Source organism: Carassius gibelio, chromosome A25 (genome assembly GCF_023724105.1).
Source record: "Carassius gibelio isolate Cgi1373 ecotype wild population from Czech Republic chromosome A25, carGib1.2-hapl.c, whole genome shotgun sequence".
NCBI lineage: Eukaryota > Metazoa > Chordata > Actinopteri > Cypriniformes > Cyprinidae > Carassius > Carassius gibelio.
Genome location: NC_068395.1, coordinates 19557436 through 19572463, shown reverse-complemented (window position 1 = coordinate 19572463; position 15028 = coordinate 19557436). Strand labels below are relative to the sequence as shown.

The 15028-nt window shown below is 39.2% G+C and overlaps 3 non-coding genes and 1 pseudogene across 3 annotated transcripts; all 4 read left to right on the top strand.

Annotated features, from left to right (window-relative positions):
- The first annotated feature begins 6022 nt into the window (after nt 1-6022).
- LOC127948250 (5S ribosomal RNA) lies at nt 6023-6142 on the top strand. The gene has a single exon (XR_008151993.1). It is a non-coding gene; the product is annotated as a 5S ribosomal RNA (ribosomal RNA).
- A 6049-nt stretch (nt 6143-12191) lies between these two features.
- LOC127948230 (5S ribosomal RNA) lies at nt 12192-12310 on the top strand. Its single transcript, XR_008151974.1, has one exon. It is a non-coding gene; the product is annotated as a 5S ribosomal RNA (ribosomal RNA).
- Nucleotides 12311-12689: 379 nt separating this feature from the next.
- Nucleotides 12690-12808, top strand: LOC127947813 (uncharacterized; annotated as a pseudogene).
- Nucleotides 12809-13170: 362 nt separating this feature from the next.
- Nucleotides 13171-13289, top strand: LOC127948161 (5S ribosomal RNA). The gene has a single exon (XR_008151907.1). It is a non-coding gene; the product is annotated as a 5S ribosomal RNA (ribosomal RNA).
- Nucleotides 13290-15028: the final 1739 nt, after the last annotated feature.

Genomic DNA, 15028 nt, shown 5'->3' with positions numbered 1-15028 from the left:
CGTTTGAGCTCCGTCACTATATTCTTTTCATTTACTATTTTTAACTTAAAAATCAATTTTATACATCATTGTTTCCGTTTATATAACGCGTGAATATATCCTCTATTGTATTCTACAACAAAAACAATCAGAGCGCCTCGCTATCACTAGTTTTATTTTGATCTCCCGGGTCCGCTATTAGCTTTTAGCCAGTTAGCATCAGCAAGCGTGGTTGCTGCTAACTGCGCTTACATTGCTAATACTCTATTCTCACACATTACCACTGCTGTACTCACTGTTGCTTGCTTTAATGGCGGATGAATGTCTCCACTCTGTGCAGCTCGAGCTCGAGGCCGTGGGGAAGCAGATTCGCGACCTGGAACAGAAGCAGGCCCAGCTGAGAGAGCGGAGAGCCGCGCTGGAATCATCCCGGGCTGACGCTCACAAGTCCGGGGTAAGTATACAGCGTACTGTTAACAGTCCCACCACGTCTACTCCGTGTGTTTCTCTGCGCAGGCCCGGTGCACCCAGGACGCGATCTTCCCAGATGTCCTTCACTGCGACGCCGGGACACCACGGACCCTGGGTGCATCCACAGCGGAGGACGCGAGCTGGGTCCCGGGCGACTACTTCTCCCCCTCCTGCCTTCGAGATCTCCATCCAGAACCGCTTCGCTCCCCTCGGCGAGACAGGACGCGACGCTGTGATCATCGGAGAGTCCATCGTCCGACACGTAAGTGCTACGTTAGCCGAAGGTAAAGTGCACACTCATTGTTTGCCTGGTGCTCGTGTTCTCGATGTTTCTGCGCAGATACCCGCGATCCTGAAGGACGGCGAGAGCCCCAGAGCGGTCGTGCTTCACGCCGGAGTTAACGACACCACGCTGCGGCAGACGGAGACGCTGAAGAGGGACTTCAGGAGCCTGATCGAGACGGTTCGCAGCACGACGCCCGCGGCGACGATCGTCGTGTCAGGACCACTGCCCACGTATCGACGAGGACACGAAAGGTTCAGTAGACTTTTTGCTTTAAATGAATGGTTGTTGTCATGGTGTAAAGAACAGAAACTGCTATTTGTTAATAACTGGAATCTTTTCTGGGAGCGTCCTAAACTGTTTCGCGCTGATGGATTACACCCCAGCAGAATTGGAGCGGAGCTTCTCTCTGACAGCATCTCCAGGACACTTCGCTCCATGTGACTAGTAAGACAATTCTCAAATAAGCATTATGATGAGTTTTGCTCCAACTGCTTAAATGCTAAAAGTACTTGCGCTGTAAAACCTATTAAGACTGTGTCTGTTCCCCGAATAGTGAGGTCAAAATATAAATATAATGTAGGATCTAGAAAAAATCTTATCGTTATTAAACCAGAAAAATGTAAAGTAAATGAACAAAAACAATTTTTAAAGTTTGGGCTCATAAATATTAGATCACTCGCACCAAAAGCAGTTATTGTAAATGAAATTATCACCGATAATAGTTTTGATTTACTCTGCTTGACTGAAACCTGGCTAAAACCAAATGATTATTTTGGTCTAAATGAGTCTACTCCACCAAACTACTGTTATAAGCATGAGCCCCGTCAGACTGGTCGTGGCGGGGGTGTTGCAACAATATATAGTGATATTCTCAATGTTACCCAGAAAACAGGATACAGGTTTAACTCTTTTGAAATACTTCTGCTAAATGTTACTCTGTCAGACATGGAAAAGAAATCTAATGTATCTCTTGCTCTGGCTACTGTGTATAGACCACCAGGGCCGTATACAGAATTCCTAAAAGAATTTGCAGATTTCCTCTCAGACCTTCTAGTTACAGTTGATAAGGCGCTAATCATGGGAGATTTTAATATTCACGTTGATAATGCAAATGATACATTAGGACTTGCGTTTACTGACCTAATAAACTCCTTTGGAGTCAAGCAAAATGTCACCGGGCCCACTCATCGTTTTAATCATACACTAGATTTAATTATATCGCATGGACTCGATCTTACTGCTATAGATATCGTACCTCAAAGTGATGATATTACAGACCATTTCCTTGTATCGTGCATGCTGCGTATAACTGATATTAACTATATGTCGCAGCGTTTGTTCCAGCCACCAAAGAAAGATTCGCAAATAACCTGCCTGATCTATCTCAACTGCTAATTATACCCAAAGATACACACGAATTAGACGAAATTATTGACAACATGCGCACTATTTTCTCTAATACATTAGAAGCTGTTGCCCCAATCAAATTGAAAAAAGTTAGAGAAAAACGTACTGTACCATGGTATAACAGTAATACTCACTCTCTCAAGAAATTAACTCGTAGTCTTGAACGCAAATGGAGAAAAACTAACTTAGAAGTTTTTAGAATTGCATGGAAAAACAGTATGTCCAGCTATAGACAGGCTCTAAAAACTGCTAGGGCAGAGCATATACACAAACTCATTGAAAATAACCAAAACAATCCAAGGTTTTTATTTAGCACAGTGGCTAAGTTAACAAATTACCAGACGCCACCTGATTCAAATATTCCACCAACGTTAAATAGTAATGACTTTATGAATTTCTTCACTGATAAAATAGATAACATTAGAAATACAATAGCGAATGTAGATTCTACAGCGTCTAACACTTCAGTTTCATCCATCGCACCCAAAGATAAACTGCAGTGCTTTACAACCATAGGACAGGAAGAGCTAAATAAACTTATCACTGTATCTAAACCAACAACATGTTTATTAGATCCTGTACCCTCTAAATTACTGAAAGAGCTGTTACCTGTAGCCGAAGAACCGCTTCTCAATATCATAAACTCGTCGTTAACTTTAGGACACGTCCCAAAACCATTCAAGCTGGCGGTTATCAAGCCTCTTATTAAGAAACCAAAACTAGATCCTAGTGTACTGGCAAATTATAGGCCTATTTCAAATCTTCCATTTATGTCTAAAATTTTAGAGAAAGTTGTGTCTGCTCAATTGAGCACCTTCCTGCATAAAAATGATCTGTATGAAGAATTTCAGTCAGGTTTCAGGCCCCACCATAGCACAGAAACTGCACTTGTTAAAATTACAAATGACCTGCTCCTTGCGTCAGACCAAGGCTGCATCTCATTTCTAGTCTTACTTGATCTTAGTGCTGCGTTCGACACCATAGATCATGACATACTCATAGATCGATTACAAAACTATACAGGTATTCAAGGGCAGGCTCTAAGATGGTTTAGATCCTACCTGTCCGATCGCTACCATTTTGTTTACTTAAATGGGGAGTCATCTCATTTATCATCAGTAAAATATGGAGTGCCACAAGGATCCGTCCTAGGTCCCCTTCTATTTTCAATATATATGTTGCCCCTTGGTAATATTATTAGAAAATACGGAATTAGCTTCCACTGTTATGCTGATGATACTCAGCTATATATCTCAACGAGACCAGATGAAACTTCCCAATTATCTAAGCTAACAGAGTGTGTTAAAAATGTAAAAGATTGGATGACACACAATTTTCTCCAATTAAATTCGGATAAGACAGAGATACTAATTATTGGACCAAAAAACACTACACAGAATCTTGTAGATTACAATCTGCAACTAGACGGATGTACTGTTACTTCCTCTACAGTCAGAAATCTGGGTGTTATATTAGACAGCAATTTGTCTTTTGAAAATCATATTTCCAATGTTACAAAAACTGCATTCTTCCATCTTAGAAACATTGCCAAGCTACGAAACATGTTATCTGTTTCTGATGCAGAAAAGCTAGTTCATGCATTCATGACCTCTAGACTGGACTATTGTAATGCACTTCTAGGTGGTTGTCCTGCTTCGTCAATAAACAAGCTACAGGTCGTCCAAAATGCAGCAGCTAGAGTCCTTACCAGGTCAAGAAAATATGATCATATTACCCCAATTTTACAGTCTCTGCACTGGCTACCTATTAAGTTCCGTATCAGTTACAAATTATCATTACTTACCTATAAGGCCCTAAATGGTTTAGCTCCAGCGTACCTAACTAGCCTTCTACCACGTTACAACCCATCACGCACCCTAAGGTCACAAAACGCTGGACTTTTGGTCGTTCCTAGGATAGCAAAATCCACTAAAGGAGGTAGAGCTTTCTCACATTTGGCTCCCAAACTCTGGAATAGCCTTCCTGATAATGTTCGGGGTTCAGACACACTCTCTCTGTTTAAATCTAGATTAAAAACACATCTCTTTCGCCAAGCATTCGAATAATGTATCTTTTTAACTGTGAGTGTAGTTGCATCTGTTCAAAGGTGCATTTTTATTCATTAACTTGGGTTAAACTAATTTTACTTTGTTGGATCAGCAGCTATGCTAATGATGTCTGTATTTTGTTTCTATGTTTCGCCACGGGATTTACATCCCGTGGTAACTAGGATTTAAACAAGCTCCAGTCTGGATCCAGAACACCTGAGAAGAGATGATGCTGACCCTCAGAGGACCCCAGATGATGCTACCTTGAATCAACAAACAGAACTAACAATTATTGCTAAATGTGTCACTGAATCATATAATAACTTAATTAATAATATTGATAGTTCATCGTCTAGCTGACTACGTCTTATATTATTATTATTATTATTTTTATTTTTTCTAAAATCCTGTCAAATGTGCACAAACTACTAGCTACTACTAAATATTGTAGAAACATAATTTTCTGTAAAGTTGCTTTGTAACGATTTATTTTGTAAAAAGCGCTATACAAATAAACTTGAATTGAATTGAATTGAATTGAGGTTGGAAAAATAATAATAAGAAAATCAATGAAGGTAAAGCCAAATCTTAATGTTGCTAGAAAGAAAACGATGATTGAAATAGAGGAAAAGAAGTTGGGATTGATACAAGAACAAGATTGTGAGAGAGACTGAAGATGTATGGTTTTAAACATTTCTTTTTTATTGGTATGGTTTTAAACTTTGTGGGTTTAAATGCAAGAGGTTTAATGAGTGTAAAGAAATTTGAGATGGCTTCAATGGCTTGAAAGAGGAAGAAATATGGAAAAATATGAGGGGAGTACTGGTGAGTACAAATTTGGAGTGTCTTGATTATTTTATAAGGCATAATGTAATACGCTCGGAAATGAGGTTGTGCATTATAAAAAAAGAACAAAGTGCATTATGTAAGGTTTGTAAAAAACAAGATGAGGGTTTGTTGCATTTGTTTTTACTGTGTGAGGAATTAGGACTTTTTTAAGTTTTAAAAGAAATAGTGAATGAACTAGGGGAAAGAAAAGAAGATCAAGATTGGCAAAAAACATTTATGTTTGGAAAGGAGGAAAAGTGTAAAAATAAAATCATGATCAATTTGTTAATTATTTTGGCAAAAAAATGCTATATGGAAAAGAAGAAATATAGTTAAGAACAGGTCTGTTTGTATAGATGTGTGGACATTGTATAAGCATATGGTGGAAGATTACATGTTTACCCTGTGTAAATATTGGAGACTGGAGGGAAAAGCAGAGATGTTTATGAAAATGTTTTCTTCTCAGGTACAGAACATTCTTTTGAAACATGACATAAATGTATCTGATGGAAAAAAAAGTGTAAAATAGCAAATGCCAGAAATGGGATAATGTAGAAGAAAAATATTTATAAGTATACCTGTACCTTTTCTTACCAGTTGCTGTAAGCTTTTTGGAAATTTTTCACTAATTATATAATAATCTTGCAAAAAAAAAAAAAAAAAAAGAATCAATGCCCAATCTTTGAATCTTAGCATGTTTGGTTCTGGTTACTACTTGGATGGGAGACCGCCTGAGAATGCCAGGTGCTGTAAGCTTTTGGGTTTTCTTCCCTACTTATATAATGTACTGGAGATTATTAGAGTGGCTGATCTTTGAATTGCCCTCTCTTTGCAGCAGCCTTCACTTACGGCCATACTTGGCTATGCCTGATTAGTACTTGGACAGGAGACCGCCTGGGAATGCCAGGTGCTCTAAGTTTTTGTGTTTTCTTCCCTACTTAAATAATGTACTTGTGATTAGAGTGGCTGATCTTTAAATAGCCCTCTCTTTGCAGCAGCTTTTTCTTACGGCCATACCAACCTGGCTATGCCCGATCTCGTCTGATCTCGGAAAGCTAAGCAGGTTTGGGCCTGGTTAGTACTTGGATGGGAGACCGCCTGGGAATACCAGGTGCTGTAAGATTTTCGGAAATTTTTCACTAATTATATAATAATCTTGCAAAAAAAAAAAAAAAAAAAAAGATTAAATGCCCAGTCTTTGAATCTTAGCATGTTTGGTTCTGGTTTCTACTTGGATGGGAGACCGCCTGGGAATGCCAGGTGCTGTAAGCTTTTGGGTTTTCTTCCCTACTTATATAACATACTGGAGATTAGAGTGGCTGATCTTTAAATTGCCCTCTCTTTGCAGCAGCCTTCGCTTATGGCCATACCTGGCTATGCCTGATTAGTACTTGGATGGGAGACTGCTTGGGAATGCCAGGTGCTCTAAGCTTTTGGGTTTTCTTCCCTTCTTATATAATGTACTTGTGATTAAAGTGGCTGATCTTTAAATAGCCATCTCTTTGCAGCAGTTTTCGCTTACGGCCATACCAACCTCTGCAACCCTGTTCATTGTAGTGGTACAATCCAGGAAGTGCAAGTTTGTGTAGAAAGGACGGAAGCTAACTCTTGTATTGTTTGTTTGTTTATTATTTTTTTATTTAAGATTGAATTGTAAGAGAAGTTTTTCTTTATCTATTTAATAAGTTTTAAACCACGAACCAGCAGCTTCACACTGTCTGGGGAGTGGTTTAATTTTTTCATTTTTATTCAGAATGAGTGAAATGGATCAACTGCTTGTTTCACAACTAGCAACGAATTTGAAATAAGCTAATGCAATTGGCCAAGGAAAAGGATTAAGACAAGGAGAAGGGATGATGGCGAAATAAATGAAGAAACAAAGGATCTATTCAAAAGAAGCTACAGCAATAATTGACATCAGTAAAGTGCTTAATGGAGGAGCAGAGGACATTATTATAGCAATAAAGGAAAAAGTGAGCGTGGAAAAAAATATTGCGGTAAGACCAAAGACTAATAAACAATATGAAGTGACTTTTGAGGGTGAATGTTTGTGATGGACTGTTAAATAGTTTGCAAATTAAAGGACAAAGATGTGATGTTAAAAAACTCCAGGACAGAAATTATGTAGTCTCGTTCATGCATCTGCCTGTGTATTTAGATGATGATGACATAACCTCGAAATTGGAAGGATGGGGAGTTACTCCCATAACAGAGAAAATGAGGAGGTTTTACCCAGGAATGGAGATAGAGGATGGGACAAGATTTGTTAAGGTTAAGTTCCAGGAGGTGGCATCATTGCCATATAGTACAAGGTTTGAGACAACTGAAGGCTCACAGTACTTCAGGATAATAGGCAGGTCAAAACTTGTAGATTGTGTCTAAGTCCAGAACATATCATCAAAGACTGTCCTGAGTTGAAATGTTTTAAATGTAATGATCAAGGACATTTCTCAAGAGACTGTACAGCAATTGAATGTCCAGACTGTGGCAAACCTCTAAATATATGTGAATGCTGGATGGAAGGTAACGAGAAGCAATCAGAGGAGCAACAAAGTATGGATAGGCAGGTGCAAGATGAGATTGCAGAAACCACAGAGACTTTTGAACCAATGGAAAACAAACGACAAAAGCAAATAGAATATATGGAAAATCAGAAGTTGAAGGACCAAAGTCACCAGGATGGAGAAGTAGACAGAATGGAGGATGATACAGCGGAGGGAGAGGATGGAGAAACAGAACAGAATGGTGCAAATGACAAGGAAGTAAATGATAAAGAGGAGAGCGACGAGGTGGAGGAACTGGATATGGAAAAACAGGAGGCAAGGAAAGAGAGAGAAAAGGTTGGAAAAATAATAATAAGAAAATCAATGAAGGTAAAGCCAAATCTTAATGTTGCTAGAAAGAAAACGATGATTGAAATAGAGGAAAAGAAGTTGGGATTGATACAAGAACAAGATTGTGAGAGAGACTGAAGATGTATGGTTTTAAACATTTCTTTTTTATTGGTATGGTTTTAAACTTTGTGGGTTTAAATGCAAGAGGTTTAATGAGTGTAAAGAAATTTGAGATGGCTTCAATGGCTTGAAAGAGGAAGAAATATGGAAAAATATGAGGGGAGTACTGGTGAGTACAAATTTGGAGTGTCTTGATTATTTTATAAGGCATAATGTAATACGGTCGGAAATGAGGTTGTGCATTATAAAAAAAGAACAAAGTGCATTATGTAAGGTTTGTAAAAAACAAGATGAGGGTTTGTTGCATTTGTTTTTACTGTGTGAGGAATTAGGACTTTTTTTAAGTTTTAAAAGTAATAGTGAATGACCTAGGGGAAAGAAAAGAAGATCAAGATTGGCAAAAAACATTTATGTTTGGAAAGGAGGAAAAGTGTAAAAATAAAATCATGATCAATTTGTTAATTATTTTGGCAAAAAAATGCTATATGGAAAAGAAGAAATATAGTTAAGAACAGGTCTGTTTGTATAGATGTGTGGACATTGTATAAGCATATGGTGGAAGATTACATGTTTACCCTGTGTAAATATTGGAGACTGGAGGGAAAAGCAGAGATGTTTATGAAAATGTTTTCTTCTCAGGTACAGAACATTCTTTTGAAACATGACATAAATGTATTTGATGGAAAAAAAGTGTAAAATAGCAAATGCCAGAAATGGGATAATGTAGAAGAAAAATATTTATAAGTATACCTGTACCTGTTCTTACCAGTTGCTGTAAGCTTTTTGGAAATTTTTCACTAATTATATAATAATCTTGCAAAAAAAGAAAAAAAAAAAGAATCAATGCCCAATCTTTGAATCTTAGCATGTTTGGTTCTGGTTACTACTTGGATGGGAGACCGCCTGAGAATGCCAGGTGCTGTAAGCTTTTGGGTTTTCTTCCCTACTTATATAATGTACTGGAGATTATTAGAGTGGCTGATCTTTGAATTGCCCTCTCTTTGCAGCAGCCTTTGCTTACGGCCATACCTGGCTATGCCTGATTAGTACTTGGATGGGAGACCACCTGGGAATGCCAGGTGCTCTAAGCTTTTGGGTTTTCTTCCCTACTTATATAATGTACTGGATATTAGAGTGGCTGATCTTTAAATTGCCCTCTTGTTATGAACCTTTAGTGAAGAGTCCAGAGGAGAAGGTTTTCAACTATAATAATAATTATAATAAAAACCACTTCGGGTTGAAGAAACAAAGGAAACTGATCTTCTGTCCATATAGTGTTTTATTTTACCCATTGAATTAACCCAAATACATAATAGATACAAAGAACTACAAAGACGGAAAGAAAGAGCAAACACATTACTCTTTACCACCCTCTCTCCACCGAGAGAGTAAACCCCCAACAAGAGGATCAAACGCTACTGCAGGAACTCCACGAATGCCCCTTCAGTATCACCCAGCTCTAGGAAGCTGTATCCAGCTAGATGTCTGCTCTCCATCCACTTCACCCACTTCTGCTTGTTCTATTCCCTTTTTACCAGCTCTCGCTCTCCTGCTGATTGCCAACAGGTGTTCCTCTAATTAATTACCAACTGAATACAGGTGTGCACACAGAACCTGTGAAATACAAAATAAAACAGCAGTACATCTAGACAGACAGACACAGACACAGACACAACCTAAGGGACTTAACACCCCCCCCCCATAAAATCAAACTAGAAATTTGACTGAGTTACCTCACCCACGTGACAAGGCGTTAGCTATCACATTGTCAGCTCCCTTCTTATGATGGATCTCCAAGTTGTAACCCTGCACCAACAGAGCCCACCTCATCAGTCGTTGGTTGTGGTTATACATTTGAGACAAGAAAACCAGAGGGTTATGATCTGTAAATACAACAACTGGAGAGGGGTTATAACCAACATAGACTTCAAAATGCTGCAAAGCGAGCAGCAATGCGAGGGTCTCTTTCTCTATGGTAGAGTAGTTCAGTTGATGTTTCTTAAACTTGACAGAGAAGTAGTTAACCGGATGACAAACATCTCCTCCATCCTGCAACAACACAGCACCAGTGCCGGTAGCACTCGCATCAACTTCAAGCTTAAAGGGGAGAGAGAAATTTGGTGCAGCCAGGACAGGGGCAGAACAGAGGAGAGATTTCACGGCTTCAAAAGCATGTTGACAATTGTCCGTCCACACAAACGGGACAGCGGGACTACATAAACTAGCCAGGGGGACAATGACTACTGAGAAGTTTCTGCAAAAACATCTGTAATATCCAGCCATACCATGAAAACGACGGAGCTCACGTCTAGTCTTGGGGGCTGGATATGCTAGCACAGCGCTAAAATTGGTGTCAAGAGGACAGACCTGGCCATGGCCTACCTGTTTCCCCAAGTACATCACGGTGGCATTTCCAAACTCACACTTCGCCAAGTTGTCAGTGATGCCACCGCCAACCTCTGAAACACCTCGGCCAAAATCGACATGTGACTAGTCCAGTCGTCCATGTACACTACCACATCATCTAGTTAGACATTGCAGTTAAGTACAGTCCCCAATACCATCCACATCATGCGTTGGAACGTTGCCGGTGCATTTCTCAACCCAAAGGCCATAACCGTATACTGCATGAAGTGATCAGGGGTAACAAACGCAGAGATATCCGATACCCTAGGGGTTAGTGGCAACTGCCAGTACCCCTTCAGTAGATCTAACTTAGTGATGTACTCCGCGGGACCAATACTATCAATGCAGTCTTCCATCCTGGGCAAAGGGAACGAGTCTGGGACTGTCACTTCATTTACCTTACGAAAATCTGTGCAGAACAGTAGCGTACCATCAGATTTAAGAGTAAGTAAACATGGGGAACTCCATGGGCTACAACTAGATCTAGCTAACCCATTTCATATTAAATAGTCAACTTCCTCTTTCATCATCTCTCATCATCTATTACAGTGGTGTGGGACGGCACATCGCTAAACAGAGAGAGATGAGAAGTTATTAACAACATTACATCGTCACGTTTCTCCGGTGAGAGGTCTGACAAATATGCCTCTAGGTCAGACAAGAGCTTCGAATTGGGCAACCTGCCACTTTGATGACCTTCACCAAGCCCTGCTAACCCATTGCCAAGCTCCCCCCCGTCACAAACCAAGGAAGCAATGGTGTTGCCTGGAGCAACAGTCTCCGGAGTTTCTTCCTGCTTCTCCTAAACCATGTCTCTGAAGTAATAGGGCCTCAACATATTAATGTGACACAGACGTTTCTTTCTTTTACGGTCAGGTGTGAGAATGATGTAATCTGTTTCCGACACTTTGCTATCCACCACATAGGGTCCTGAATAAACGAGCAGTAAGGGCAGCACCGAGCACAAGCAATAACACCAACACTTGTTCACCTGGTTTAAATTGCCGTTAAACCACTTTTCTGTCAAACCGCTGCTTCATGCATTCTTGTGGCTGAGCCAAAGCTCTATTTGCCAAGGAGGTGGCACAGTGCAACCGCTCTCGGTTATGGGATACAAAATCCAATACATTAACTTTCGGCAAGGAGCCAGACACCAACTGCTCCATCAACACCTTAAGTGGTCCTCGCACTCTATGTCCAAACACAAGTTCAGTCGGACTGAACCCCAAAGACTCTTATTTAGCATTTCGAACAGCAAAAAGTACATACGGCACACCTTCATCCCAGTCTCTTTCTGTATCAAAACAGAATTTATTTAGCATGGATTTAAGCGTCTGATGCCAACGCTCAATTGCACCTTGTGATTCAGGGTGATAAGCATTTGACACAGAATGTGAAATTCCAATGCTTTCAATGTCTGACGGAAAATTTTAGATAGAAAATTGGTACCTTGGTCAGTTTGTACAACCTTTGGCAATCCAAAAGTAGTACAGAATTGAATCAGAGATTTCGTGATGGCATTAGCGGTGATGTTCCTTAATGGCACAGCCTCAGGAAAACGGGTGGACACGCACATCATAGTTAACAAAAATTGATTCCCTGACTGGAGATTAGAGTGGCTGATCTTTAAATTGCGCTCTCTTTGCAGCAGCCTTCGCTTACGGCCATACCTGGCTATGCCTGATTAGAACTTGGATGGGAGACCGCCTGGGAATGCCAGGTGCTCTAAGATTTTGGGTTTTCTTGCCAACTTCACGTACTTGTAATTAGAGTGGCTGATCTTTAAATAGCCATCTCTTTGCAACAGTCTTCGCTTATGGCCATACCAACCTGGCTATGCCCGATCTTGTCTGATCTCGGAAGCTAAGCAGGTTTGGGCCTGGTTAGTACTTGGATGGGTGACCGCCTGGGAATACCAGGTGCTGTAAGCTTTTTGGAAATTTTTCACTTAGTATATAATAATTTTGCCAAAAAAATAGAGTCAATGCCCGATCTCTGAATATTAGCAGGTTTGGGCCTGGTTAGTACATGGATGTGAGACTGCCTGGGAATACCAGGTGCTTTAAACTTTTTGGAAAATTTCACAAATTATATAATAATCTTGCAAAAAAAATAAAAAAATGAAAAAAATAAAAGAGTCAATGCCCAATCTCTGAATCTTAGCAGGCTTAGGTCTGGTTAGTACTTGGATGAGAGACCGGCTAGGAATGCCAGGTGCTTTAAGCTTTTGGGTTTTCTTTCCTACTTATATAATGTACTGGCGATTAGATTGGCTGATCAGTAAATAGCCCTCTCTTTGCGGCAGTCTTCGCTTACGGCCTTACCAACCTGGCTATGCCCAATCTCGTCTGATTTCGGAAGCTAAGCAGGTTTGGGTCTGGTTAGGACTTGGATGGGAGACTGCCTGGGAATACCAGGTGCTGCAAGCTTTTTTGGAAATTTTTCACTTAGTATATAATAATTTTGCCAAAAAATTGAGTCAATGCCCGATCTCTGAATATTAGCAGGTTTGGCCTGGTTAGTACATGGATGGGAGACTGCCTGGGAATACCAGGTGCTTTAAACTTTTTGGAAAATTTCACAAATTATATAATAATCTTGAAAAAAATAAAAAAAGAGTCAATGCCCAATCTCTGAATCTTAGCAGGCTTAGGTCTGGTTAGTACTTGGATGAGAGACCAGCTAGGAATACCAGGTGCTTCAAGCTTTTGGGTTTTCTTTCCTACTTATATAATGTACTGGCGATTAGATTGGCTGATCTGTAAATAGCCCTCTCTTTGGGGCAGTCGTTGCTTACGGCCATACCAACCTGGCTATGCCCGATCTCGTCTGATCTCGGAAGCTAAGCAGGTTTGGGCCTGGTTAGTACTTGAATGGGAGACCGCCTGAGAACACCAGGTGCTGTAAGCTTTTAGGAAATTTTTCACTTAGTATATAATAATTTTGCAAAAAAAATAGAGTCAATGCCTGATCTCTGAATATTAGCAGGTTTGGGCCTGGTTAGTACATGGATGGGAGACTGCCTGGGAATACCAGGTGCTTTAAACTTTTTGGAAAATTTCACAAATTATATAATAATATTGCAAAAAAAATACCAGGTGCTTTAAGCTTTTGGGTTTTCTTTCCTACTTATATAATGTACTGGCGATTAGATTGGCTGATCTGTAAATAGCCCTCTCTTTGCGGCAGTCTTTGCTCACGGCCATACCAACCTGAGGGCGCTAGAGAGCTACAGGAAGTGTTGGCTGCAGTTGGGAGAGGAAGGCTCTCCTCCATTTTGATTTTTCTGTTAGTGTTTGTTTTGTGAGTTGTTTTTGGACTTTAGTTTATTTTTTGTGGGGTTTTTCAGTTTTAAACCACCTAACAGCAGCATCTTGCTGGCTGGAGGGTGGTTAATTTTTTGTTTGTGTTTTGTACAATGGACGGATTATTAGCAAATGACACTGGAATGGCTGGAGAGACACGCATGGCAAACGACACTGGACTGGCTGTTTTTATGTACAAGGAACATTGAAGGTTTTATCGGTAACATTAAATATGAAGAATCAAGCTTAAGTGACCATAAACCACTTTTTATACAAGTAGACTAGAGTTCAGTGAAAAGAGGGCCGGGTGTATGGGTTTTAAATGTAGAGGTTTTGAAGAATGAGGAGTATGTGTTAAGTATTAAAGAAATTATTGAAAAAGAAAAAGAGAATGAAATGTACAGTGAAGAATAAAGGATATAGTGGGAAAATGTTAAATATTTAGTCAAAAAATTAAAGATAAAGTATTGCAAATTAATACAGATGTGTAAGAGGAGAGAGAGAAATAAGAGAAAAATTGGAAAAGGAATTAAATGAGAATGGGAAAGATATACAAAAAAATAAAAGAATTGGAGGGATTATTGAAAGACATGGAAGAGAAAAAATATGAAGGTGCAAGACTAAGGAGTAAAGCTAAGTATACTGTGGAGGGTGAAAAATGTACAAAGTTTTTCTTTGATCCAGAAAAAATAAGAGGGAAAGCTGGAATGATTAAAGAAATAAGCGGAAAAAATGGTGTAGTGGTGGAAACAAATGAGGAAATATTAAAAGAAGTAAAAGCATATTATGAAAACATGTTTAGTACTGAGGGGTTGAGGGAAGAAGAGAAATTGGAGTTACTAAATCAAATAAAAACAACAGTAGGAGAAGTAGACAAAAAAGAGTGTGATGAAGGGATAAGGGAAGAAGAGATAAAAAGAGCAATAAGTGAATTGAACAAAAATAAAAGTCCAGGTATAGATGGTTTGGGGAGTGAATTTTATATTGTTTTTAAAGATTTTTTAACCAGTATTTTAAAAGAAGTATATGAAGACATTTTTAAGAAAGAGGAAATGAATCAGAGAATGGGGATGGGATTAATAAAGTTAATATATAAAAGAAAAGGAGATAAAGTAGACTTAAAAAATTATAGACCAATTACAATGCTGAATACAGATCTGAAAATTTTAACAAAAGTTTTAGCCAATAGATTGAAAGAGGTAATGCCAACCATAATTGAAACAAATCAAGTGTATGGAGTTAAAGGGAAAGATATAGCGGACACAACTCTAAGTATAATCGATAGAATAAGATATGTGAAAGAAAAAAAAGAAAAAAGGATATGTTATTAATTTGGATTTCGAA